At 44.5% G+C, this 27,264-nt stretch overlaps 1 protein-coding gene across 1 annotated transcript in view; it reads left to right on the forward strand.

The window, feature by feature from the left end:
- The window catches only part of cdhr1a (cadherin-related family member 1a), a gene marked incomplete at both ends in the record, with an annotated part of 344,833 nt that overhangs the window by 189,543 nt on the left and 128,026 nt on the right, over positions 1 to 27,264 (forward strand). The window lies entirely within an intron of this gene.

The following is a 27,264-nucleotide window of genomic DNA, read 5'->3' on the forward strand; positions in this document are numbered from 1 at the left end:
ACCCAAACAAAACTGTTTGTATGTTTTGATCACGTAACTCCACAGACTCATCCTGACATTGTTGCAAAGCAAACAGTATTAAGGTATAGTATCATAGTTGTAATATCATGTAATCAGACTAGACTCCAACTAGACATTCAAAGAAAAGTTAAAAATGTAGCCAATACATTACAATCAAATGTCTGTCTAATTTCAGGCACATAAGACTATCTAACAACAGACGCAGCTAAACTCCCAACTCCTCATGCATGCTATGAACTTCTCCCACATAACATGCTGCTTCACAACCTGGTCACAGACAAATCTGACAACTTTGAAACCAATAGACACTTTACAAACAGACATTAAAAACACTTTACCAACTGTTACTGGCTTAGTGTTTTTTATACCTATAACTGCACCGATCTGTGTAAAACCTTGTATGCGTACTCCCTAGAGGTCACGGAAAAACCTTTGCCTGGAATTTTTCACATCTGCTCTTTATAGCGCAACCAGGAGGCCGACATATGTAAAACACATTTTCTTATACTACTCCTTCAGATCGTATTCAAATTTCACGCAAATCGGTACAGATGATCTCCATAGTCATGTGATCATGACGGGTTTTTTTGCATGGCAATGAAGCATTATAGAATTGAAATGAATGGAGAATGAGAGAGAGACAGAGAGAACGGGAGGGGCACAGAGAGTGAGAGAGAGAGAGTGTAGAATGAATGCAGGGCTGCGTACATTTAATGATGCAGTTGTTTCAGCTGTAGCATAGCCTACCATACTCTCCCTCCCCTCCTCTCTCTTTCGCTCTCTCTCGCCTCTCCCCTCCCCTCCCCTCTCCTCATCCATCCTCCCCTCCTCTCTCTCTCCCCTCTCCTCCCCTCCCCTCCCCGCCTCTCTCCTCTCTTCATGGCAGAACGTTGTAATTCAGCTCTCTAGGCTTCCTCTCTGCCTATTGTTTATTTCATAGATCCCCCGTGAAGCATCAAGAGCTGCTGTTTCTGTCAGCCCCTAACTGTCCTATGTGTTTGTCATTCAGGCCTTGTTAAAAGGTGCACGCACACACACACACGTGTGAGCACACACGCATGCACACACACACACACACACACACACACACACACACACACACACACACACACACACACACACACACAGCCTTCCACCAGCTGAGAATTCCCAGTGGTAAAATTATTCCATTTAGACGGGAACTTTTTGTCACTCCCCGTCTAAATTGGCATATCTCGCTCTCTGGTTGGGAAGCAATAAAGTGTGAACCCGGATGCATCTGTCAGTCAAGCTCATCTTTACTTTAGCAAGAGCCAGATGACAACAACAGGAGACGAGAAGACACGCCACAGCAGAAATCGAGCCCGCTGATTGGCTCTCATCGGCAAGGCATTACGAAAAGCACCTGTCATCCTCGCGGCTCCTCAAAACCCACAGATACAGAGAGGGGCCCCTGCCCGCCACGGGGGGGCCATGGGGGGGGGGGGGGGGGGGCATGGGCCTCCCGCCAGAAGATTTACTCAAACACTTCACCCTCATTGTCAAGTTGGTCTGGTGATGCACCGCCACGTCCTTCACAAGGTTCACATATATGATGAGAAATATAGAGGTGAAACCATTACTGTACAGTCCAACAATCGCTTCCACAGATCGGCTGTCGAATTAAAGTCGAAGATAAAAATGCCGTTTTCTTGTTGTCACTGTGAATAATAGGCTATGGGTACGTTTGTCCCGCTGGCGTCGGGACCAACCAAGTTTCATAGTTATCTGCGACGGCAATCTCCTCTGTGAGAGTTTGGAGGTCGTTACTGTTACGAAGGCTCTCCACGTTGGGACCGACCTCAAGACTACATTACCTGAATACCCATTTGGCAGCAGTAACGTTTTCTCTCAGTCAGTTGATCTTTCATATCCGTGAGTGAAACGGCTGTGATGAAATATTTTTCAAACACAGTTCTTATATATGAGGCAATGTAAAATGCCCCTATATGTGGATTACAATGCAAATAAAAAGTACATGAACCCGTGGACTTAGCCAGCGCCCTCTACCGATATTGATGTCAGACTTCAGTGCTCTATGCCCAAAATTGTGAGAGACAGGTTGAAAGTGCTTAAACAACACATGAGATTCTACTTTCTTCTTGTCAGCAAAGCTTACATTCACGACACAATTATTTCACTTTCGGTTATTTTTCAGGATTAAAATTCAAAAATAGCAAAGTAGCAGATCTATAAACTTGTGGATTTGCTTCTTTTGATGCTTTTGTGTGAAGCTGTAGCATGATCTGGTAGGGCCGTTCATTTACGTAAAATAACACCAAAGGTTAACACATTGAGGAAGAGATAACTCGTCTTTTCAATTACAACCGTTGTCTGCCAAGGACGAGACAACTCGTCTTTTAATGTTTTATATTGATTCCGTTTGAGATCGCGCTATATTACAGTCTATCAGCATCACCGTGTCTAGTCGATAAACCGGAAGTGTTTGGTCTGTCAGTAAAAAGGTTCCCCGCCTCGTTGACCTGAACGTTAGCGAAAAACAAAACCTTAACACCCTTTCATCTCGGATTCTAATCCCATATTCCAATTTGTGTCGCTGATCGCGTTAAAAAAAAAAGAAGGAATCATGCATGGGGTGGTCCGCGGTCCTCCCGCGATATAGGACTGCTTATCAGTGAGCTGACGTAAGGTTCACGACCTGGAGTAATCTTTGCCTACAATTTAATAAATAAATTAACACATGGCAGGGAATGTGTTTAAAATATGGAGATAAGAGGTTTCTGCCCGACAGCAACGGTGTAGATCTTCACACGCGGCCCACAGGGCATCGCTATACACGCCTCCTCCTCCTCCCCACACGGCCCCGCCAGCATAGTGACAACAACATCAGCGGACGAGGTATTCACAGCACAGAGTGCCGTGGCATGCAGCGTACACAAACATAATCATGGTTTCGTGTCGCGCTGCAAATGTTCCATCGATTGGGAGTCGTCGCATCGCAGAGGAGAGAGAGAGAGGGAGTCTCCTGGTAATAGTCCTGAGGTGTCATGCGTGCGTGTGCGTGTGTGCGTGTGAGAGAGCGGTACGTTGCGTTGCGGCGGGGTAGAGACGGGCGCGAGCGGCGGTGGTCTGACGTCCTGTCACGCCGCCTGCACGGGGGCCTGTCGTCAGCCTCATCATGTGGCTGTCATGGCCGACGCCAGAGCCGAGGGGAGAGGCCGACCCCGCCGTGTCAATCAACGAGCCCTCATTAGTGGCGGCTTTAATTAGTGGCTGTGGCGGTGGCCGCGCGGGCGGTATTGTTTACGATGCCGTCTTCATTAACTCTTTGTTATTAATCCAAATGGATGTATGCGTGCTTCTCGGAAAGAGGCGGTGAGAGAGAGAGAGAGAGAGAACACGGTGTCCAGCAGTCAAGTGGTATAAATGTGAAGCTGTAAGTGGGCTGGTTAATGAGAGGAGCTGTTAATATGGTGTGAATGAATGAAGAACTAGATTTACATATTGACTCTCTCTCTCTGTCTGTCTCTTTCTATATAGATGCATGCACACACACACACACACACACACACACACACACACACACACACACACACACACACACACACACACACACACACACACACACACACACACACACACACACACACACACACACACACACACACACACACACACACACACACACACACACACACACACACACACACACACACACAGCGTACTGGCGTGCCCTCTTGACGTTTGGTTATTGCCCGCACTGACCGACCCTACTCGGAAGTTGGGGTTGTCCAGTGTGAGTGCGTCACTGTGGTGCCTCGAGTGCTCCCCGGGGGGCCAAAACTATAGATATGGCAAGCATTTAGTACATCACCATACAATTGTTCATCATTTACCTTGGCCCATGTTTTAACTGGTTAAAACGACCGTTTTAACTGGTCGTTTGTGAATAAGACGCGACCACCCAGCGCACTGAGCACATTCCCGGTGAGCATATCCGAACGCACCCATGGAGACTTTATACGGGATGAAATCGATGAAACGTCAGTCGACCAATCAGCGCAATCTAAAGCCATATCAGCCTTATAGGGATAATACAGCAGTAGGCCAATCGGTTTAGAGAGCTAAACTATCACATGGCATGCTCAGCGGTCATGGACGGCGAGTGACCCTCTCCGCTGAAGGAAGTCAACATGTCTCAAACAGACCAGACCAGACTCTTGCCTCCAAAACAAAACTCGTGCTGTGGATGGTTTGGTTAGAATTCACGGCTGAAGAGACACTGTGGTGCTTGTCTGCCGCAGAGGGTAATGGAAAGTTACTATAAGTATATTTACTTACGTAAGGTCTGTGCTTAAGTAAAATTCTGAGGTATTTGTACATTACTTGAGTATTTCAAATTTCCAATGCTTTTACTCCACTACATCTCGGATCCAAATATTGCATTTGTTTTACTCCACAAAACATTATCACCATTAACAACTTCAGCCCTATTTCGGGCCATTTGAAAATAACATATCTTGTAGATCTGCTAAATCTCAAAAGCTTTGAGTACTTTAAGTACATTTTGACACGAATACTTTTGTAAAAAAAAAAATAGTACTTTTTCCACCACTGGTGCTGCTGTGGATGGTTTGGTTAGAATTCACGGCTGAAGAGACACTGTGGAGCTTTATGCGGCAGCAGAGGAGCCCAAACACATCGACCTTGGACGGTTCACAGATCGGCTGCATAATGGCCATTGGCACGCTCCCCCTCCTCCCACTGCATGCTGGGAGATCTCAGCACGACTATACCCGTCTTGTTTGTTGGGGCGTGGTCCTTCGTTCTTGCTATAACCCCACATGAACCATCGACGTGTCCCTATTCTGGGGGGGGGGGGGGGGGGGTCAACGTTCAGCAAAAATTCAGCGCGGATCTACAAGCTCACAACGTGTTACATTTTTGTTCTGCCTGCTTTGCGCTGAGGTTTGGTGTAGTATATGAGGGACATAGCGGACCTAGAGTATAGTTGACCAGGTCAACTATGAATGAATGAATAGTTTATTTCGGTGCTGTACAGTTAAATGGTAAACTTCATCATTTGCATTCATGTTTTACAAAGAGGTGGCACCGAAAAGGTCTAGGCTGAAGCCGAAGCTTATTTTGCGTAGCCGTTTTTGACACAGAGCCTGCTGAGAAACGAGGAACACGGAGGGTTAAATTAGTACCCTATAGCCCGCCAAACACGAGACTCTCGTGTTCCAGGGTTTACATTCTTTAATCCATGTTTCTATTAATTAAAGGCGGCGGATTAAGAGTTACGAAAAGAAACAAAATACAAAGGAAAAATAAAAGCATTTTTTAGAACTTAGTCTTTTTTAGTGGCAGTGGTTGAGAGATTAACTATACTGTGGTTATTGTAATGTAATCAATATATTAAATTAAAGTCGAAGATAAAATTATATTTTCTTGTCGTCACTTGTGAATTAAAGGCTATACAATTGTGATTAAAAACATAACGACTGCCAGGGTGATAATCTATATGTATACTACTATTTCTAAATGAGGTTGCTACCGGTTCATTCTTTATTAACATCAGTGTACAATGCCTCTGACCATGAAGGGCACCTCACCCCTTAAGTGTTCATCAACCTACTCCAGAAGACAGGCTTTGAAAATGACAGTACGTTAGTTAACCCATTTAGGCCTGAGGACGATTCTACAAATCCTTCTAAATCCTGACAGTTTTCTGAAAAAACCCATGTATCTATAAGTCAGTGGTTCTCAAACATTTCCATGTGAAGGACGCTCAAAAAATATATATTTGGCCGCCGACTCCCATCTCAAAATATGTTGTTCCAGGGACCCCCCCGGAAGCAATTTGAGTTAAAAACGTTTGCTCTGAAAGAATATATATTAAAAGCTTTGCACTGCATTGTCAAGATTTTTCTAAAATAGCAGACCTAAAAGTTCGTAGCACATCACTCGGTGCCGTGCTATGAGCTTGTAGATCTGCTATTTTGCAACGCCAACTGCTTGCAATGTTGTCGTCACCGCGTGGCTCTGTGACTAATATGCTCTGTGCATGTGCATCCGCACGACCGCACCCTCGTGGTAATAAGTCACACGAATAAATCACCCCACGGTGAAGTAGTAGTGGGCGAATCCAGGGGTTCGGGTCTGGTTCCGTGACGGAAGCGATTACGAGGTCGTTTTGGAGTAAGAGCGTCCGAGATGACAGCGAACATGACTCTGTGACGTCTCTAATGAGTGAGCACTGATTGACGCAACGGCTTCCTAAAGAGGCGCTCTCTCTCTGTATGCTGCAGCTCAGGGGACGTTTAGCATAGTTTCCATATAGAGTTCACGCAATTACAATAATGAGCTGCTTTTCACCTGGACCAGTGCAGGTCTGCAGGACCCTCCACTTCTCAGCCCCAGACAACTACCAATGTACTCACATTCTTTACTTAAGTAAAAGTGTATTATAAATAAATGTACTAGTGGAGTAAAAGTATACAATATTTGCAGTTGAAATGTAATGGAGTAGTAACTAAGTATATTTACTCAAGTTGTAGGCCTAAGTAAGTTTATTTTACGCGAGTATTTCCAATTTCCAATACTTTTACTTCTAATCCAGTATAATACACATCTCGGATCCAAATAGTTCCAGACCTCTGCAGAGAGGAACTGTTTGGGTTCAAACCATGGAGCTCTGAAACGAGAGCACCCAACTCCATCCTGGAGCTCTGAAACGAGAGCACCCAACTCCCTCCTGCTGTGGCTCTAACCATGGAGCTCTGAGACGAGAGCACCCAACTCCATCCTGCTGTGGCTCTAATAGGATGGATGGGGGGAGAGAGAGAGAGAGAGGCGCAGGGCACCCAGAATCACTATACCAACCCCCACCTCCGTCTCTCTGTCTCTCCCTCAGCCGAACTCACTCCTCACCCAGCTTCACCCCCCCCCCCCCCTCCAACACCCACCCAACCCCCTGCACACCCCCACCCAACACCCACCCACCCCAGTCACTGTCAGGCCAAACACATGATGAATTGCCCTGTCAACACAATTCATTCAGGGACCAATTAATTCAGCAAGAAATGAACTAGAGCCATCAGTCGCTGAAAAACTCGGTGCAGAGAGAGAGAGAGAGAGAGAGAGAGAGCAAAGTAGTAGCCCCACTTTGGAAAACGAGGGAGCAAGCGAGGGAGAAGAGACAGAGAGAGAGACAGAGAGAGGGAGATACGGTGCGAGAGAGAGAGAGAGAGAGAGAGAGAGAGAGAGAGTGGGTGAACTGGGATGGAGAGTATAGTGCTACATGAAAGGGGAAGTATAACAGGGAGAGAGGGGGGGGGAGAGAGAGAGAGAGAGAGAGAGGGAGAGAGAGAGAGAGAGAGCGTGCGTGGTGGTGGAAGTTAGTCTGACAGAAATTGGTCATTTAATGCTTTAGCGCGCTGGAGACAGCCCCTGTCATAGAGGCGAGGCATGGCGGGGGCTCTCTCTCTCTCTCTCCCTCCCCTGGTATTTTATTTATTAATTATCCTATGCAGCGATGGGGGCCTTTAGCTGTCTCCCGGTCCGGCCCCGTCAGCCAGACCCCGCTCTGCTGTCATCTCCTCTCCACAAACAGATCCTTTAACACAGCGCTCCAGGTTAATGGAGACAAAGCCAATATCCAACCAACCTTGCCGCACGTCTTCCCCCAAATGCGGCGTTCATCTGTACTTTAACCAGGTAATTATGTACGCAAGACGATCTCTTGAATGTGTCGTCGGGGATGCTAATAAACCACTTTGGCGCGGGGCGCGCAGGAACACTGCTGACCTTTTCAACTCGGGGTGGTCGCGCCCTATACCCCGGAGAGGGTGGTGGGGGCGCGGGATAACAATTATTTACACCTTATTGGGATTTGCATTTCCACTGCAAATAAACACAGTCATGCATGTACGTACAGTACGTTATCCGTGGATGCAGGATATCGACGCTGTCGGGTGGAAACCTTGTGTACCGGTATGTCCGAAAGCGTTACTTTTCAGGAAACGGAAAGAAAGGACCTGCATGATGTGTCCCTTTGGATCAAATGTGATTATTTAGTTTAGAAGCAGCTCGTTAAATACTTTTCATCGGCTCAGTAGTTATGGAACCCACAAACACACTTCAGCATGTTCAGAGATGTTCAAAATAGCTACATTAGCAGATCCACAAGCTCACAAACGTGTCATACCGTGTTGCAGTGTTGCAACCCCCCCCCCCCCCCCCCCCAAAAAAGGAAAAAAAATAAGAATATATATATATATATATATATATATGAACGCATTTGGTTCTTCTTTGGACAAACAGGGTTTCCACACCCGACAGCAACAGATATGCAACATGCCTAACATGCCTATCTACCCGGTGAATTTATCCTTTTGTAACACAGGGAATTAAACATTGTAGAATCTATTTAAACAAGTGGTTTTCAACCATTTTCATGTCAAGGCCCATTATTTATTCGGCATTTGACCACCATTTGATGAGATTTTGCCTCTTAGACTCAAGACTTAAAATATGTGGTTGTTGTTGGATGAGACTTTGTCCACAATTCCATGCTGTAATGATGTGGTGCCAGAGAGAACAGGCAAACGTTGTAAGGGCAGTGGCTTAGGGGCAGAGTGGCCGGATGGTAACCGCAAGGTTGCCAGTTCGAACCCGGGCTCCCCCAGAGTTAGTGTCGAAGTGTCCTTGAGCAAGACACTGAATCCCTAAATGCTCCTGATGTGCTGGTCGGTGCCTTGCATGGTTTCCGCCGCCATCGGTGTGTGAATGTGTGTGTGAATGGAATGCACAATCTATGTAAAGTGCCTTGGATAAAGGCAGTATACAGAAACAGTATAAATGCACCATTTACCATATAAATGCACCATTTACGTTCACTTAACGCTTTATTTCTATAAGGGTCCATTTACTCTAGTTATCATCTCTCCATTATTCAGCTGGGGACCACCTGGAACCCTCTCAAGGACCACTGGTGGTCCCCAAACGACTGGTTTAAACTCACAATACAGCCCGTTGGTAAATGACTGCATAGGTATTATAAAGCCTTCACACTGCGAGGGATGAAATGTTGTGCCAAGCAACTACCTGGCCGTCATTGTAGGGGGGGGGGGGGGGGAGCATTTTGTTCACATAATTCCAATATTTGTCACCTCTCACACGCCGCACCAGAACAAGCGCTTGCCTTTGCCAGGAGCTGTTTTTGTTGGCTGGTGACAAATTAGCGGTGTGAAGGGCGATATCAACACCCGCCTAATTAAGGTGTCGTGTGATTTTTGGGCTCCGGTTCAAGAATCTAGAGCTGAATCATCCCACGGGTGATTACTGTGTCCATATGGTTAACGCACGGCGAAAACTACACTGGGAAACACTATCGCGCCGCAGAGCCATCGCCGCTGCCAAAAAGTTTGATCTGGTCTATTGTGGCGGTGTTGGTTGGTGCTGGGCGGTGTTCATTTGATCTGGTCTATTGTGGCGGTGTTGGGTGGTGTTCATTTGGGGGGCTCTGAATTATTGACGCCATGTTTTCTTGCAGGGCTGGGATGCTCAGATGGGCAGTGGTGTAAAGTAACTAAATACCTTAAATGTACTGTACATTTTTTTACAGTACAAGTTATGTACTTAAGTACAATTTTGATTTGAGGTATTTGTACTTGAGTATTTACATTTACAATACTTTTACTTACCTACTACTCCCAATCCAAATATTGCACTTTTTACATTTACATTTATTTGAAAACTTAAGCTACTAGTTACTTTGTAGATTTCAATTATTATTACTTAACATATACATTAACCACTTCAGCCCTATAAACATTTCTGCCCTTTCAAAATAGCCCATCTACAGATCTGCTATTTTCCAAAGATTTGGTATATAACCTTGAAATGGGACATTCTGCATAATGAGTACTTTCTACTACAGTATTGATATACTTTCACCTAAAAGAAAATAGTACTTTTGCCAGTACTGAAATGATCATGGGCAGGTGGGGCGGGGGGCAGCTGTGAGGCTCCTCCTCCAACTCTATCTCCTCTCCTCCTCATTTAGCCCTTCCTCCTCCTCCTCCTCCTCCTCCTCCTCCTCCTCCTCCTCCTCCTCCTCCTCCTCCCCCTCCCCCTCCTCCTCCCCCACCCCCTCCTCGCTTGCCCGACATCAGGAAGTGAAACTGGACTCTCTTTCCACTGCGGTGTGGTGGGGATGAGTTGGCCGTGCACCTTGGATGGCCCCAAGCTTGTGTCACTTGCTTTGTCACCCTCATCTGTAACTCGCCGAGGGCCGCCCGGTGCGAATGTGGCCGCCCGCCATGGCCCGCCATGCACACGATTGTCAGACATTTGGCCCGCGTGTCGGATATAAAAAATGGGTTATATTTCACCATGTATTTACAAGTCAGCGGTTGCAAAAACGACGCCACAGAGAGCATGCACAATTAAGATGAAACTCTAGGGTCTTCCAGTCTTATCCCTCGTCCTGTATAGACTGTCAATATTAAGCAAACAATATTCTATTTGTATTCTAATTGTTTTTAAGTTTTCAGTAACAGGAGTCCTTATCTCTCCAAATTTCAGCCAATCAGAACTCACATTTCTTTTTCATAATTTCAAAGTTCACTTGTTTAATCTGTATCCTGACTGAGTTCTCTATCCTGATTGGATAAAATTGGTATCCTGACCTGAAAATGTATTTTCCGTTAAGAAAGAGCTGGAGAGACTCATGTTACTGAACACACATTCAATATCTATAGCAATGACTACTAGAGCTATTTGACACTTATTTTAACCAAAGTAAACTATTTACTCTACCTGTAAGTAAATGTAGAAATACTCCATGACGTAAAGGTCCAGATTTAAATGTTTCATACAGCATTATTACTTAGCATCAAAATATACGTACACTACCAAACGCGAAAGCACTTTAATTATTTAATTATAATAGTCACATTAATATTGTAAAAGTGGAGCTGGTTTGAATTACTTTATGTGCTGCATGGTACTGTAGGTTCATAGGTTAATACTATACACTTATTCAATACTAGAGTGGTTAAATAAATGGTAAATGGTGCATTCAGACACACATTCATACCGATGGCGACGGAAGCCATGCAAGGCACCAAACAAGCACATCGGGAGCAATTTGGGGTTCAGTGTCTTGCCCAAGGACACAACGACATGTAGACAGGAGGAGCCGGGATTCGAACCGCCGACCCACGGATCATTGGACGACCTGCTCTACCTGCTGAACCACAGTCGCCCTTAAATAAACTTACTTGGGCTACTTTTCTACCACTGGTTTTCCTTTTAATTTCCTCCCCCCCCCCCCCCCCCCCCCCCCCAATCCACTCTTGAAAAGCCCTTTGGCCGTAGAGCTAAGCACAACATAAACACACCTAATAGAGCAGACAACACAGGCATGCGGCCCAAGTGAACTTGACAAACGGAATAGGAAGGCTAACGGAGAAGAAAGAGGTCCTTAGGACGACTGTCACATGGTAAAGTGCTTTCTCCATTTCTGCTCCGTCTCCACCAGGCTTAAGGCGTGTTTTCCTGCCGGACTGAAGAGGCTGTCAGGCCCGTCAGTGAGTTCCTCAGTTGTTGTTGTTGGTGGAGCAACATGTCATGCAAATTTACTTATTTTGCGTTGCGTGAGGAAAATACAGTATAGGTGCCTACTTTAGGACTTGAATCAAGAGATCCACAAAACAGTATTTTTCGTGTGTGTGTGTGTGTGTGTGTGTGTGTGTGTGTGTGTGTGTGTGTGTGTGTGTGTGCGCGTGCGTGCGTGCGTGCGTGCGTGAGTGATACATATCTTATCTGATACATATCTTATCGTGGCATCTGTATCGTGATACATATCGATCGTGAGGTTGTTGACAATAGCCAGCGCTAATGCTAAATGCATAATGTGGTTTGTTTTCCAGTTAATAATTGAATAATTGAAAATTCAGTACGGAAAGAAAATGTTCGATTTAAAACAGTGTCAGAAATGTGGGATTTACAAAATGAAATTCAAACATCCACAGCTTATTAACTGCACAATGATTTTTAACCATCACCGACTTTATTATTCAGTAATGTTTTATGTATGAAACATGGCCAAAGATGTGAATAGACCACGAGGCATTATGTATTAGGATTGAATTGACGACGGAATAGCACTTTAGAACCACTTAAACCCTAGCATCCCTATTCTAGTCTAGCTATAACATTCTGCAAATAGCCAAATCTAGAAGCTCAGTGAGGACGTGTTGCAACGAATACTTTTTTGGCAGACATTTGGTATGGAAGGAAATACTAGCGCACTATAGTATGATCCCTGAGGGACCCCGCGGTCAACTAAGTATACTGCATGGGTTTCCGTGGTTAATCAGAGCCACGGATCAGTGGTACTGAAAAGTACCACTGTAACATAACATGCCAACATGAAAAGGCCCGTCACCACCAGTGGCACTGTATAATGGGTGCATGTGTTTGGTCCGACGTACTAACAGTCCTATAGTCATGAGTCCGACGCCCCACCCAAAACCCTAACCCCAAACCCTTAAACCTGCCATGCATGCTGGGAGCCACTGGTTAGTTTTAACCTGCCACGGGTGAGTTTTAACCCGGCCACGGCTTAGTTGTAACTGGCGACGCATGTCGGGAGTCGGACTAATGCCTAGTAGCCTATATGTCTAATAATAATAATAATGAATTGCATTTTTATAGCGCTTTTCCAAGTGCTCAAAGCGCTTTACAATGGTTCATTCATTCATACATTGGGAAGTGAAGCGGCGAACAGTCGACGCCAGCGTCCTCACTTCCCACATTCACACACCAATGGTGGCGAGCTCACACCGACCAACTCATTGGAGGCAATGTAGAGTTCAGTGTTTTGCCCAAGGACACTTCGACATGTGGACAGGAGGAGCCGGGATTCGAACCGCCGATCCAGGGATCATTGGACGACCTGAGCCACAGCCGCCCCTAACCAACGTATGCACCCCGTTGCCACCAGTAGCACTGTAACCTAACATGCTAACATGCAGACGTCACGGGGCCGGAGAAGAGATGTACATTTTGTAACATTTAAAGAAGCGAATGGAACGGAACGGGAGCACCACGTGGACAGAGGAGCACGGGAAAGGAGAGGAGAGGAGAGGAAGCATGCAGAAAGAAAGAAAGTGCACGGGCACGGAGAGAGGAGAGGAGATGTAGCACTGGAATATAATTAATTAAATGAGACTAATTAGGAACATGAGAGCAGGTGCCAGGCTATGAGCTGACAGGGAAGACAGCGAGACAACATGCCAGCACACGCACAAACGTGCACATACGCACGCACACACGTGTGCACACACGTGTGCACGCACGCACGCATGCCCGCGCACACACACAACTCTGGTTATGGGGTGTATCGTGACAGGCATGGGGACAAAACAACTTTCTACATTTTGTCATGTGAAACCCCGCAGGAATTATTCCTGACAGGAAGAGAAGACCCCGGCACTGTGGGGGTCTCGTGCCTTTGTCTCGCGGGCACACACACACACACACACACACACACACGCACACACAGAGTATTATTTTCCCGGCTATATGGTGGAAAGGAAGTTGTTTGCACAAGCCGAGAGATTTCTTCCTTTCTCTCCCCCTAATTATTTCAACACTCGCTCAAAGACTTGGTAAGAAAGCATGCGATTCCAGAGCCTCTCCATGCCGTTAAAGGCCTCCTCATTACAGCTGGGTCGAGCACGCACTTTTAACACGGTGGTGATCATTCACAGATTGATTGGGAGGGGAGGAAACCCCACAGACTGGAGACATTCTGAATTCAGTACGGAGACATCACATGCATTAGGCTCAATCAAGTTGATCAAATTGATACCGGTTCATTCATAAATATCCCTTAAGGATGTCTCTTGATATTCCAAATAAATATGCCACTACAGCAATGTGGAAGTCTCAAAGGATTAAGAGGAATGTTTGACAGTAAATTACATTCAGAGGATTGCATTAGAAGTAAGAAGTTAGGGTTGAATCGTCAAATTATTATTATTATTATTATTTGAGGAGAGAACACGCCCCCAGTGTCCCAAGGGGGAATCGAACCCAGGACCCTCTATCTGTGAGGCGACAGCCCCTTTGAATCATCAATTCATCTGTCATTTGATCTTAGTCAATCAAAATGTTGATTCTTGAAAAATGAACGGCACATGTGTGGTCAAATAAATATCCTACTATAAATGTGCCACGTCTCTGTGTGTCTGCGTGTGTGTGTGTGTGGGCGTATGTGTGTGTGTGTGTGTGTGTGTGTGTGTGTGTGTGTGTGTGTGTACGGTTGTAATGCGTGCACGTAACTCGAGAACCGTTTGTCCCCCACCGACTTCTAATTCGACACACGCTTTCCACACCCCCGCAGGGAGTGCAGTGCCCGGTATCGAGTCGGTCGGACCCACGGAAGTCTGCCCGGAAGTACCCATAGAGTTATACAGTATAGAAAGTACCCATAGAGTTATACAGTATAGAAAGTACCTCTGTGGTCTCAAGATGGAGGTCAACTTGGCGTCACATGAACGGCCTACATTTCCAGCTTTGGCCAGCAGGGTAGGGCGGCTTCAACGTTGGCCTGCAGCTGCTCTGGGGGCCTATTAAAAACAGATCAACAAGCAGATAGATTGATTAATAAAGTGTCCTATACAGCAAAAGATGACCAGCCCGCAGCGTACAGACTTACAAGACACAAAATGTACATACACCAAAGATAGAGGGATGGATACATCGTTCTCCAACACAACTGCCATGTCTTCTATATACTTAGTGAACAGCCAACTTAACATACAACATGCAGACATCCAAAACAAATCTGGGATCATCACCGCGGGAATGAAAATGACTTCATAATCTAATCACCGATGAGGTACTTCTTTGTGTATTTCCCTGAATTAGAAATGTTGTCACACTTCCCACCCATCGTCCAATCCGTGACAATGCGTTGTTATAGAGGGTGTGAGCATGCATAAAGTGAGTGGCAAAGTGAGTGACAAAGTGAATTTAATGTTGTTTAAAGTAATTTAATGCAATCAAATAGGACTTTTCTGTTTGGATGTATGGGCTGTCAAGGCCCAGAAAACTCAGTAGGCATTTCCGCATAACTTCACACGTAACGTCACACGCATACCCTCTATAGCGGTTAGTTCGTGACACACAACGTATTGCAGTGTCTGTCAGCCAGTGGTGGAAAAAGTACTCAGTACTAAGTAAGAATTCAAAAAGTACAAAAGTATTGGCATATATATAACCCTAAAGTACCAAAAGTTAGTTAAAGCACCAAAAATAAAGGTAATCATTGTGTAGAATGTCCCATTTCACAAGTTTAAAATGTATAAAATAAAATATTCTGATCATGCGTCTCACACACACACACACACTTTAGCTTTTACTTGGTTTTCCTCCGTCAAAAGGTAACCAACATTTTCCGTCATAGTGTTAGTCGACGAGTGTTAGTCGTGCTGCAAGCGGACAGCTCAATATATGGCTGTGGGTTGTCAAACGCCCCCCCCCCCCAACTCAAGACAGAGAGAGGGGGGTGGGGCTTTTTTAATTATCTGTGGCTGGGTCGGACTGTGCATCATCATTAGGGAGACTAAATAGCAGTGGTCACCGACTCAGGTAGTGGTAAACGGCACAATTAACAGGCCGAGGAGGGAGAACTGTATTCAATCTGAAAGCCTTCGGTCCTCATCCATCCGCCGTGATCAGCGCCGCTGCTGAGCTACGCCTTTTTTCCTTTTTTTTTTTACATTCAATTACATTAATCAGGTTATTACCCCAGCAAAAAGTCAACATTTTAATCAAGAACCGGCAAAGTAGGGCAGGACGTTTACACCCGAGACAGGAGCTAAGTGACAGTCAGAGAGGGTAGGGGTAGGGGGTGGTAGGGTGGGGGGTGGGCGGGGGGTATTCTTGTCCAATGAACGTAATCCTTTACTCATGACAAAATGGGCACATTATGAGACCGGAGGGGCATGACAGTCTGAGTTCGCTTGAGGATGTTTTTTTAGTTTTTTTCACCAGATCACATGAGGCATTTGGACACATATCAGCGTTTTATATACTGTAGGCCTACAGTTAGGCTATATATAATATAGTTTATATAGGCCTACAGTTAGGCTATATATAATATAGTTTATATAGGCCTACAGTTAGGCTATATATAATATCCCGGGTTATTATTATGGTGGGAAAAGTACTCACATGTTTTACTTACTTTAAGTGAAAGTATCAATACCGCAATGTAGAAATACTCTGTAAATCGGGAATTCAAAATGTACTTTAGTAAAAGTACCGGTATACAAAAGTATTGGCATGAAAATGTAGTTAAAAGAACCAAAAGTAAAAGTACTCAATATGCAGAATGTTCCCATTTTAAGTTTTCAAATGTATAAAATAAATTGTTTGATCATCTACGATCTACAAGCTTGTGGATCGGCTATTATCAAACGACTGAAATATATAGGGCTGTATAATGTTTTCAAATAATTGTAGTGGAGTAAAAGTACAATATTTGCATCTGAAATGTAAAATAATTGGAAATTGGAAATACTCAAGAGTACAAATACCTCAAAATTGTACTTAAGTACACTTAAGTAAATGTACTTAGTTACTTTCCACCACCGGTTGTTATTATTATTATTACTACTATACTACTATTATATGGTATTATTATTATTATTGTTGTCTGTTACAACATTGAGTTAATCTCCTCCTCCTCGCGGCCCGGGCAACGCGGTGGATTCCTGCGCAGCACAGGTCAAGAATTCAGGTGGTTGTACATTTTGTTTCCACCTCTGGGTGCTTCGCCGCAGCAAATCCTCTCGGAGAGATAATCCTGGCAGGGGTGGGTTGTATGCACAGCAGGTGTACGTGAAATGTAAAAACACAGCTGCAGGGTCCGTCCCCCCCCTTCACACACACACATCCCGGCAACAAACGGCCCGACCCGCCTGCTTCCCAGAAATCCCAGAGACAGCCCGCGCCTCTCTTTGAGGTAGCGGCGCAACACATTCATTAATACGGGCGGGGGCCATTATTCTGGCGTACGGGGGGCGGAGGGGAAACAACTTGTCTAAATGCACGTCGTCGGGGCAGTGTGTAGTACACACTGTGTACGCTGGTCTGCTGTGTGTGGCGTGGTGGTGGTGGAGGTGCATGCTGCTGCTATAGTGGATTATTCCATTCACAGCAGAAATGGAGAAAAAAAGGCACTTTATATGAATAATTGTGTGCTTATCGTACCACAGAGCTCCAGTTCAAGTTGCCTTTTGCTGACTGATTGCTGACTGCACACACGCACACACACACACACACACACACACACACACACACACACACGCCCACACACACACACACACACACACACACACACACACACACACACACACACACACACACACACACCACAAAGTGAATCTAATTTAGTAGAACCTCCGGCTAAGCAGCAGTTTCTCACCCATTCTCTGCCTCTTAACGGAGGGAAAATCAATTCCGTGGCATCTATGACATCCAGGAGATGTTTGTCTTGTTGCTATTTTTCACCCCCCTCGTGTTCCTGTGCCTCGTTTTGCATTTCAGCTCGTTAAGGGGGGGAGAGGGGGGGGGGTTCTGGGATGGCTGACCTGGAGTATGGGGGTTCTGATTAGCGGAGGGGAATTCTACTTGTCCAGCCCATAATGAGGGAAGACAGAGGTCAGAACAACTCAATAGGAGAGATAACCACTCTTTGATCCGAACGCTCATGCAGAACCCAAAGCCGCTACGCCATCACAAAGTGTATACGGTCAAACTTTTACGCCTTTAAATCTGCCCTCATGAGCTAGACCACGGTTTCCCAAACAGTGGCTACGGGACCCATTTGTGGGTCACGCACACATTCATTTTATGGACCTGCACCACTTGAGTAAAAATCCCATTTTCTTTTCCTACATTTAAAATAATATTTCTTTAGGCACTAGCCCCTCCTATATACACCCCTCCTATATAAAGGTTTAATGTTTGTTTTTAGTTCAATGTTTGTTTTAAAAACACCATTGACAATTACATCATCATTACATCACCTAATCATAGGTGACATGAGTTAGACTTTAATATATTAGAGTTAGATTAATAGAGGTTACACGTAAAACATATACCTGTATGTTAAGTTTGAGTCGTTGTATTGCCAGGAAAAAGATTATACCATAATGTGCCCTTATTGGCTATAGATGATATCTTGGATTAAGACTTCTAAGTAACATTTATAGCTGCTCCAAGCTATACCGAATTCCCTCCTCGATGTTGTTGATAAGAGCACCCCTCACTTCACACGGGTGTGATTGTTTTTCATAAAAAACAAAAAACAAATCTAAGATATTCCATAAAAAAAAAGAATTAAGAAGTAGTGAAAATAGCCGATCTATAAGCTTGCAACATGCATGGCACGATGCGACAGATCTGCTATTTTCACTATAGTTTGGGTTGCCGGGGCAAACGTCTCGACCTGAAAGGTTTGGGAACCACTGAGCTAGACGAGAGGATACACAATGTGCTTTTACAGTAATCGTAACGTGGTAATGAACGCCCAGAATGGGTTAATACGACTGTGAGTTTGTTAGTATTAAACGTATGAATAATGACACAGGACGACAAGGGAGGATATGGTCGAATAAGAACAGGCGGTGAAAGGATTCATCGTATATGATCGATAAGTTGACTGATTATTAGGTATATCTTTATAGAATACTAATATAACCACATTTTAGCATTTGAAGGGATCAATTTAAATATTGTTAATATCAATATTGTTATTTACAAACTCAAAGGATTTACGTCGTGTTCCATTTTATAACATAACAACGTAAATGCGTTTGACTGCCGAGTAAACATTAACCATGAACCTTAGCGTCCATATTCTGGAGGAGAACATTTGGCAAAAAAGAGAGAGAGAGAGAGAAAACTCCTTGCAACTCCATGCAACCAAACAAACCACACCAATGCAACTCCTTGCAAAATTCCATTGGGAATAATCGTTGCAAGTAGTTGCAAGGAGTTGCATGGCGATGCAACTCGACCCTCAGGGGTGGTATAAATTAAATCACTTGGTTCCAATTTTGTTCCAAGTTCCAAGTTTGAGAATCACTGTGTTAGAAAATGCATCCAGTTGTCCATGAGCTAAGCACGCCTGACCACTGGTGGTCCTTAGACCCTTCAAGATGTCCTTTTAGGTTCAGATAAGTTGCAATGAACATCAACATAATATTTTTTATCATTTGGTGCTTTGTCACCTTATCTTGCAGTCATTCCATAGTATAATTGTTAGTTGAAACCCTAATTAGAACACAATATTGCTAAGTGATTAACTTTCCACACATTCACACGAAACGGTAAAGGTGAACTCTTGGTTTCGTCATCTCCTTTCTAAGCCATTGCTAACGGGACTCATCTCAGCTGGAGACAGAAACGTGTCTTGTTACATTGACACCTTTCTTCCCCCAACGGACTCCGGCGCAAAAATATATCCGTAGCACTTGACAAGCAAACGTTAATCCGTTTAGTGTAACGAACTTACGTCGTGTCTCTAATTAAAATATGCCTTTTAATGATACACACTGACATCCCGCAAAACACTGTCACGCTTCCCTCCTTTAATGCGGGGATATGCTAATCGCTTCAGTGACATGGGCGTCTGAAATCCCCAAGGCTGTGCCACTTGGTCCTCGGGGAGTCAGCGTTGGGGTTTTCAACCCACCATCCACTCCCCCCAAAAACTCCATTCAAACAGAATAGTCCCTTTAACGGCTGTTTGCAAAGACTGTTCCTGCCAACAGAATATAAGGGACACGGGGTGTAGTGGGGTGGGGAGGGTTTAGGGGATGACACCGTTGATCCGCCATTCATTTGCAGACTTTTAATTTACTATTCAGGGACCCCAACCTCACTCACTCACCCCACCCCTTCACAGTCCATCCCCGTCACCCTGTAGGTGCTGTAGGGGCAGATAGAGAGAGAGCATCAACCCCCCAGCCCACCCATCCCATTCCCGTGGCAGCTCATTTAAAACAAATCAGGCTGATTTCTGAGAGTTGCTGAGCTCACGAGGCCTGGGCGATAAAGCAATTAAAGCCCTCTAATTCTTTTGGTTGGCGAAAAAGGGCCAGCCAGATAATTAACTATATATAATGAAATCCTTTTGTTATAGCGCCTTTTTTTTTTGCCAACGTTTAGATTTTTGCTTCCCGGTCGTATAGTGTGTGTGGATGGCTGTTCTGTGCTGCTGCTGCGAGGATGGGGGGGGAGGGGACGGGTGTTGCAGGGGACCCACGCACTTACAGGGGCCCACTGTCCAACAGCCCTGTGTGGACGGGACTGGGACCTTATAGTTAATAGGCTCACTCTGGACAGGAGGTTAATTTAAAAAATGAATGAAAGGCAGGGAGACAGAGACAGAGTGTGTGTTAAGAAGAGACCTGAACTGAAGACCCGATTCTACAAATGTCTTCTAAATCATGACAGTTTTCTCAAAACCTATAGGTTCTATAATTCAGTGGTGCTCAAACTATTTCATGTCAAGGACCCCAAATATTATAGGCCTCATGTATTTGGCCGCCGGGCACCCATCCGAAAATATGTTGTTTCAGGAATCCCCCCAGAAGCAGAGATTTCAGTTAAAAACGTTTGCTGTGAAAGAAAATATATATATTCAAAGACTTGCGCCACATTTTCTACGATTTTTCTAAAATAGCAGATCTACAAGCTCGTATGCATAGTGAATACTTTCTACTTTTGGTGATTTAAGTACATTTTGATGCCAATACTGTTAATTCTGTATAATACTGTACTGTTTAATTCAAGACTTTTACTTAAGTAACAAAGTAGCTGTAATACTACATTGCAGTATTGATAATTTTACTTAAAGAATGTGAGTACTTTTCCCATCACTGTCAGAATCTGAACCAGAATAATTGTTACCTCACAGGTTTACTGTTGCAAAACAGTGGGCGGAATATATATATATATACACACTTTTATTTATTTATTAACAACAAAAACTAAATAAACATATATCGGTATCAGTCCTGTAGCGGCAAAATTGTTAATTTAAACATTGGTATCGGCCAAAAATGTCCTTATCGGTGCATCCCTAATATGCTTTGTGTCGAACAAGTGCTTCAGTGATTAAACAATCGAGCTCATCAAATCCCAGATCAAGACAGAAATATGCAAGCACATCGTCACAAAGCGACCTGAACCACAATCTTGCAGGAAACTGTGAGGGTGTGTGTGTGTGTGTGTGTGTGTGGTTGGGGGGGGGGGGGTACACCGACCAAACAAAACAAACAATATCACTATCCCCACATCCAAAAACGAGGGCCGCCACCATTTCTTTAAACATTGAGGCATTGTTCAGATGCATGAACTGCAGCCCCCCTCTCGCCTTCCTCTACCCCATTTCCATCGCACACCCCCACCACCACCACCACCACCCCACTGAAGGGAAGGGGGGGGGGGGGGGGGGCTCGCTGAATCCGATCCGGAAGCATTGGTGTGTGGATAATGAAGGGGTTACCAGGAGCCGGGAGAGGGCCCCGGTAATTCCCTGCACCGGCGGGACCGGCTGGGCTTTTGGGGTGGGGTTTGGATGAGTAGCCCTGCTCCGTGATGCATGCACTCCCTGTGAGCTCCACACAGCCTCACCCCAAAGCCAAGGCCAGACATGGGCATAGAATACAGTAACACACACACACACACACACACACACACACACACACACAATGGGCACCGCTTAAATTATAGATACAGTAACATATATGGACACTGCATGCATTAATCCATTTTGGGCGGGAAGCCCTTTTGGTGTTTTACTTTAGCTATTGTAAAACAGCAGATCTACAGGCTCATCGAGCTTGTAGATTTTTGAAAAATCGTGAAAATGTGGCGCAAATCTTTAAATATAAGGAAGCTTACGCTTCTGGGGGGGGTCCCTGGAAAAACATATTTTCAGATGGGGGTCGGCGGCCAATTACATATAATCTTGGAGGTCCTTGACATGAAAATGTTTGAGAACGACTGACATAGAAACAGGGTTTTTCAGAAAACTGTCAGGATTTGTAGAATCGATTTGTAGAATGGTCCTCAGGTATAAATGGGTTAAATAGACTAGAGGCTAGAGCGGTGCCCGTGTTATGTCAGAACAGGCCAGATCCATATATAGAGATATAGGGGTGATCAGGTCCAGAGGCTTTTGTGCTGGTTCTGGACAACCATAAATGCATGCCCCACCCAGTTATTACTGTATACTGTACGTACAGTATGTGGAATTAGGTTACTGTTGGTCAGAGAAGGAGAAGATGGATAGATAAACTGATATGATAGCATTAGTTTCCCATGCATTTCGTGGCCGCGGTTTCCCCGGACAATGTTACCCCCCTATAGATTTGTCCTGCCCATACACCCTATAGTGGGACAGTCTAGAACCGTCCCCTATAGATGTGTCCTGCCCATACACCCTAGTGGGACAGTCTAGAATCGTCCCCTATAGATTTGTCCTGCCCATACACCCTAGTGGGACAGTCTAGAACCGTCCCCTATAGATTTGTCCTGCCCATACACCCTAGTGGGACAGTCTAGAACCGTCCCCTATAGATTTGTCCTGCCCACACACCCTATAGTGGGACAGTCTAGAACCGTCCCCTATAGATTTGTCCTGCCCATACACCCTATAGTGGGACAGTCTAGAACCGTCCCCTATAGATTTTTCCTGCCCATACACCCTATAGTGGGACGGTCTAGAACCGTCCCCTATAGATTTGTCCTGCCCATACACCCTATAGTGGGACAGTCTAGAATATCTTTGGGGTTTTAAGTGGTTACAGCGAGGTCATTTGAGGATGTGTGCCGTATAAGTACCATAACATATACAGTATGCACGCACCATTAGGCTATATACCACATTCTTATTTAAAACCACCAAACATTAAACATCCATTTTTTTAATTAATCTCAAGCCGCAAAACATGTAAACAAATTATAAGGTTCCTCCTGCAGGGTTCAGCAAAGGTCGTGAGCGTTGCATTAAGCATCTCATGTGGCAGAATGGTCAGCCGCTGACCGTGTGTGTGTGTGTGTGTGTGTGTGTGTGTGTGTGTGTGTGGGCGTGCCCCCGAGGGAGGGTCACCTTCCTTTATCACCGCGGAGGCGGTCTTTCACCGCGGTTAAGTGTCTCCACTTCATTATGATAAACAGTGGTGGAAAAAGTACTACATTTTTCTCTTTTTTTGTAAAGAAAGTAAAAGTATCAGTATACCTCGATGTAGAAATACTATAAAGTCCGAGGTATTGACATCAAAATGTACTTAAAGTAGAAAGTACTCGCTAGAATATCCCGTTTCACAACTTTTCGAATGTATAAATTGCATACAAATATTTGAAAATAGCAAGATCTACAAGCTCACAGATGTGACACACATTGTGAGCTTGTGCATCGGTTATTTTCAAATGAAGTGGTTAAATTAGTTTTGTAATTACAATCAAAATACAAAGTAACTAACTTCATAAAATAATTGTAGTAGTAGTAGTAGTAGTAGTAGTAGTAGTGGAGTATAAAGTACAATTACAGAAAAATACTGGAATACTGGAAATACTACAGTAAAGTAAAAAATCCCTCAAAACTGTTTTCAAATGGCCAAAATATATAGTGGTGAGTGTGTTTTGAAATAATAGTCAAAATCTACAAAGTAACTATAAAGTTTTCAAATAATTGTATTGGATTAAAAGTATACAATATTTGCCTCTGAGATGTAGTGGAGTAGAAGTAAACGCAAAGAATATTGGAAATATAAAAAATCTAAAATTGTACTACTTAAGTAAATGTACTTAGTTACTATCCAGCACTGATCTTGATAAAGACGTGTGAGCAAGCGCCCCGTGGTCCTACAGCCGCTGTCTGTCGATAGATATGTGAGTATAGCTGGTGGTCCCCACTGCCAGGACGGTGGTCCCCAGCCTGTCCTCCCTCTCTCCTCCTCTCTCAGGAGGCAGGGGGGGGCAGGTGGGGGTCTCCATCAGGACGTGCGTTCATCCATCATCTCAATACTCATGGCCTCAAATCATTGCCGATCATTACGGGAGCCCCGGCGAGAGCGCCGGTGATTGGTTGCGATCGGGAGATCAAGGGGGGGATCCGAGGGGTGATCCATCACGCCGGGTGGCACCCCGAACACCTCCCCGTTGATGGGGTTCACCTCCGGGGTCAGCGTGAGGTCAACCCACAGCCCACCACGGTGGGTTTTTCTCAACGCTGTGGGAGAGGAGGGCACTTCCATGAGGGAGAATTAATACCTCCGATATTCACTTACCCGCCCGGTGCACAGCACAGACAGTCGGCCTAATACACTACGACTACCGTATGAACTTTAACTATACTTAACCACTTAAACCCGATAGGCCTATAATGGAGTCCCCCGGTGCTCCATTCTAGGTACACTTCTATTTTTCTCTCTCTCAATATCAAGTCTCGAGGCAAAAAAATAGCTGTCCCCACAATAGGAATGCTACGGTGGTTAAGCCGCAATATACTTCAACGTACAACAAATACAAAAATATCTGTCCTAAAACGTATACCCAATATTGATCAGTCAGCTAAAATTATCAACACTTTGAGAAAAGCGAGTAAACCTATAAATAAAGCAGCCTTGAATCAATATACCAACACACACTCTCTGTCTTCCGCCTCCGAGTGGGAGAGACTCGTGTGCTGAGGCTGACCCCATCCGACGCCTTTAAAAAAAACTGGTGCAACACAACACGGTAACCCGAGGCGATGTGTTGTCATCCAAACGAGACAAGTTTATTTTCCTCTGCCCATGCAAGCATTTGTTCCGTCAGCCTGTGAGGCTGCGGCGACCGCGCTAGGAAGCAGCGGGGAGCCCCGCGCAGCACCTGCAGCTCCGAGCGCGGTGATGGCCCGCCAGCGAGGAAAAAAAGGCTTTGGCCGCTGCCCAAATATCTGCCTGCGCCTTCTGTGCGAAACGCGCCAGCCTTAGGAAAAGCAGGAGGCGGCAATATTGTGGAACAAATGTCCTCTAATCTCAGCCTGCTGGTCCGGGGTCCCGGGTGGGTCCTCGCTGGTCTCCCCCCCCCCCCATCCTCCGTGACGCGCACGCCTGCACGCACGCATGACAGAGTGGGAAATAAAAAGACAGACCGGGGTGTGTGTGTATCAGTGTGTGTGTGTGTGTGTGTGTGTGTGTGTGTGTGTGAATTTTTTTAGAATTTTAGATATGGATATTGTGAAGACAATGTTCCTGTTCAAGAGAAATGGTTGATTTATAGTTGAAACCTAGTCTCTTTTTTTTAACCTATAGTCATAGAATTAGGAATAGATTCAGGTTGGGGTTAGGGTCAGAGAAAATAGCCAATCTAAAATTTGCAGTGGTGGAAAGTTGCGATGATGAATTGAAATGATGAATTGTGAGCTTGTAGATCTGCTATTTGTGGTGCTTCACCTTCACCTTCACCTTCACTTATGGTTAGGATTATAGTACTGTGTGTGTGTGTGTGTGTGTGTGTGTGTGTGTGTGTGTGTGTGTGTGTGTGTGTGTGTGTGTGTGTGTGTGTGTGTGTGTGTGTGTGTGTGTGTGCGCGCTATTAAGTTGTAGCAAAAGTTTTCCATAACCGAGGACTACATTATAGGTTGTTGTATACAGTGGTGGTGGAAACAGTACTCACATGCTTTACTTACGTTAAAGTATCAATACTGCAGAAGTGTGTTTAGAAAAGTTCGGAATTCAAAAAGTACAAGTGGCTTCAAAATGTACTTAAAGTACCAACAGTATAGAAAGTATAGCCATTAGGCAGATTTGCTATTTTCAAATGTATCTTTTGACAATAGCAGATCTACAAGCTCACAATGCGTCGCATTGCGACACATTGTAGTCGTCTATTTCCAAATGGCAGAAATGTATATAGGGCTGTACTGTATATAGGGCAGAAGTGGTTCAAAGTAGCTAGAAACAAATGTTTTCAAATGGAGTAAAAGTACGGATCCGAGATGTATAGCGGAGTAGAAGTAAAAGTATTGGAAATTGTAAATACTCAAGTAAAGTACAAATACCTCAAAACTGTACTTAAGTAAAGTACTTAGGCAAATTGCGATATTTAAACAAAGAACGATGTATAGTAGGTCCTCTACCTGGCTGGCATCAGTTTTATTCTTTTGTTTTGATGAAGCATTTCTGCTTAATGCGTTGAATAAAATTCACCCCATATAAGCCATTTTTCAAAAGCTAAATAGCCTCACATGTGAGACTGCTGTTGTCTATTCAGTCGTGCCAAACGCTATAGGAAGGTCAGGTCATTTTTGTTATGCCGTTTGGAGTTTCAATATCAAAACCGAAAACCTAACCACAGCCATCAATTACGAAATGTCCCTCATTCTTGACTGATTTGAAGTGTGCCCCGTCTGATAGCTAATCATTGACTGGCCATTAAAGCCCATACAGGTTAACCAGGGCCATCCGTCTGTGTCTTCTACTAGATCTGTTGTACACTGTATTAATACATTCATTCATTACAACATTCAATGACAGCTGATCAATATTTTTCAGGCATACCCTCCACTTTCACATGCCCTCCATCACATCAATGCATCATGCAGGGCTGGTAGTAAGATCTCACAAGAGTATATTTATATACATAAAGTATATATATATATATATATATATATATATATAAGTATATATATATATACACACACATAAAGTATATATATATATATATATGACATGCCTGCACGTGTTTTTCTTTCAATTTCTTGATCTTTAAGCAGTCTAGCATGGCATTTATTTCATTACCATACGTCAAAGACGTCTTCCTCATCAATTTTACTTTTGTTGACTTGACTGCTGAGTCAAGTGTGGTCCAGTGCAGTGCAGCGGGCGGCAGTGGCTGAGGGGCAGAGCGGCCGGTAGAGCTGCCGAATGGGAAATCTTTGCCTCTTGTTCACCTGCAGTCTTAAGGCCTATTCATATACTTCAGTTTTAGGTGTTAAGGTGACCAAGGTGGTTAGTAAAAACAGAGGTGAGCGGTGAAGTGCTTACCACTGCGGTGTGACGTCATGTTTTCCAACCATCAAACTGGCGTATGAATAGGCCTTATAGAAGTCTAATTTATTTGCTAATTTCACATTTTAATCCAAATACTTTTCTGCTATACAGCGCAGCAAAGTTGTTT

Source organism: Protomyctophum bolini, assembly GCF_963924005.1.
Source record: "Protomyctophum bolini genome assembly, chromosome: 14".
In the NCBI taxonomy this organism is placed as follows: domain Eukaryota; kingdom Metazoa; phylum Chordata; class Actinopteri; order Myctophiformes; family Myctophidae; genus Protomyctophum; species Protomyctophum bolini.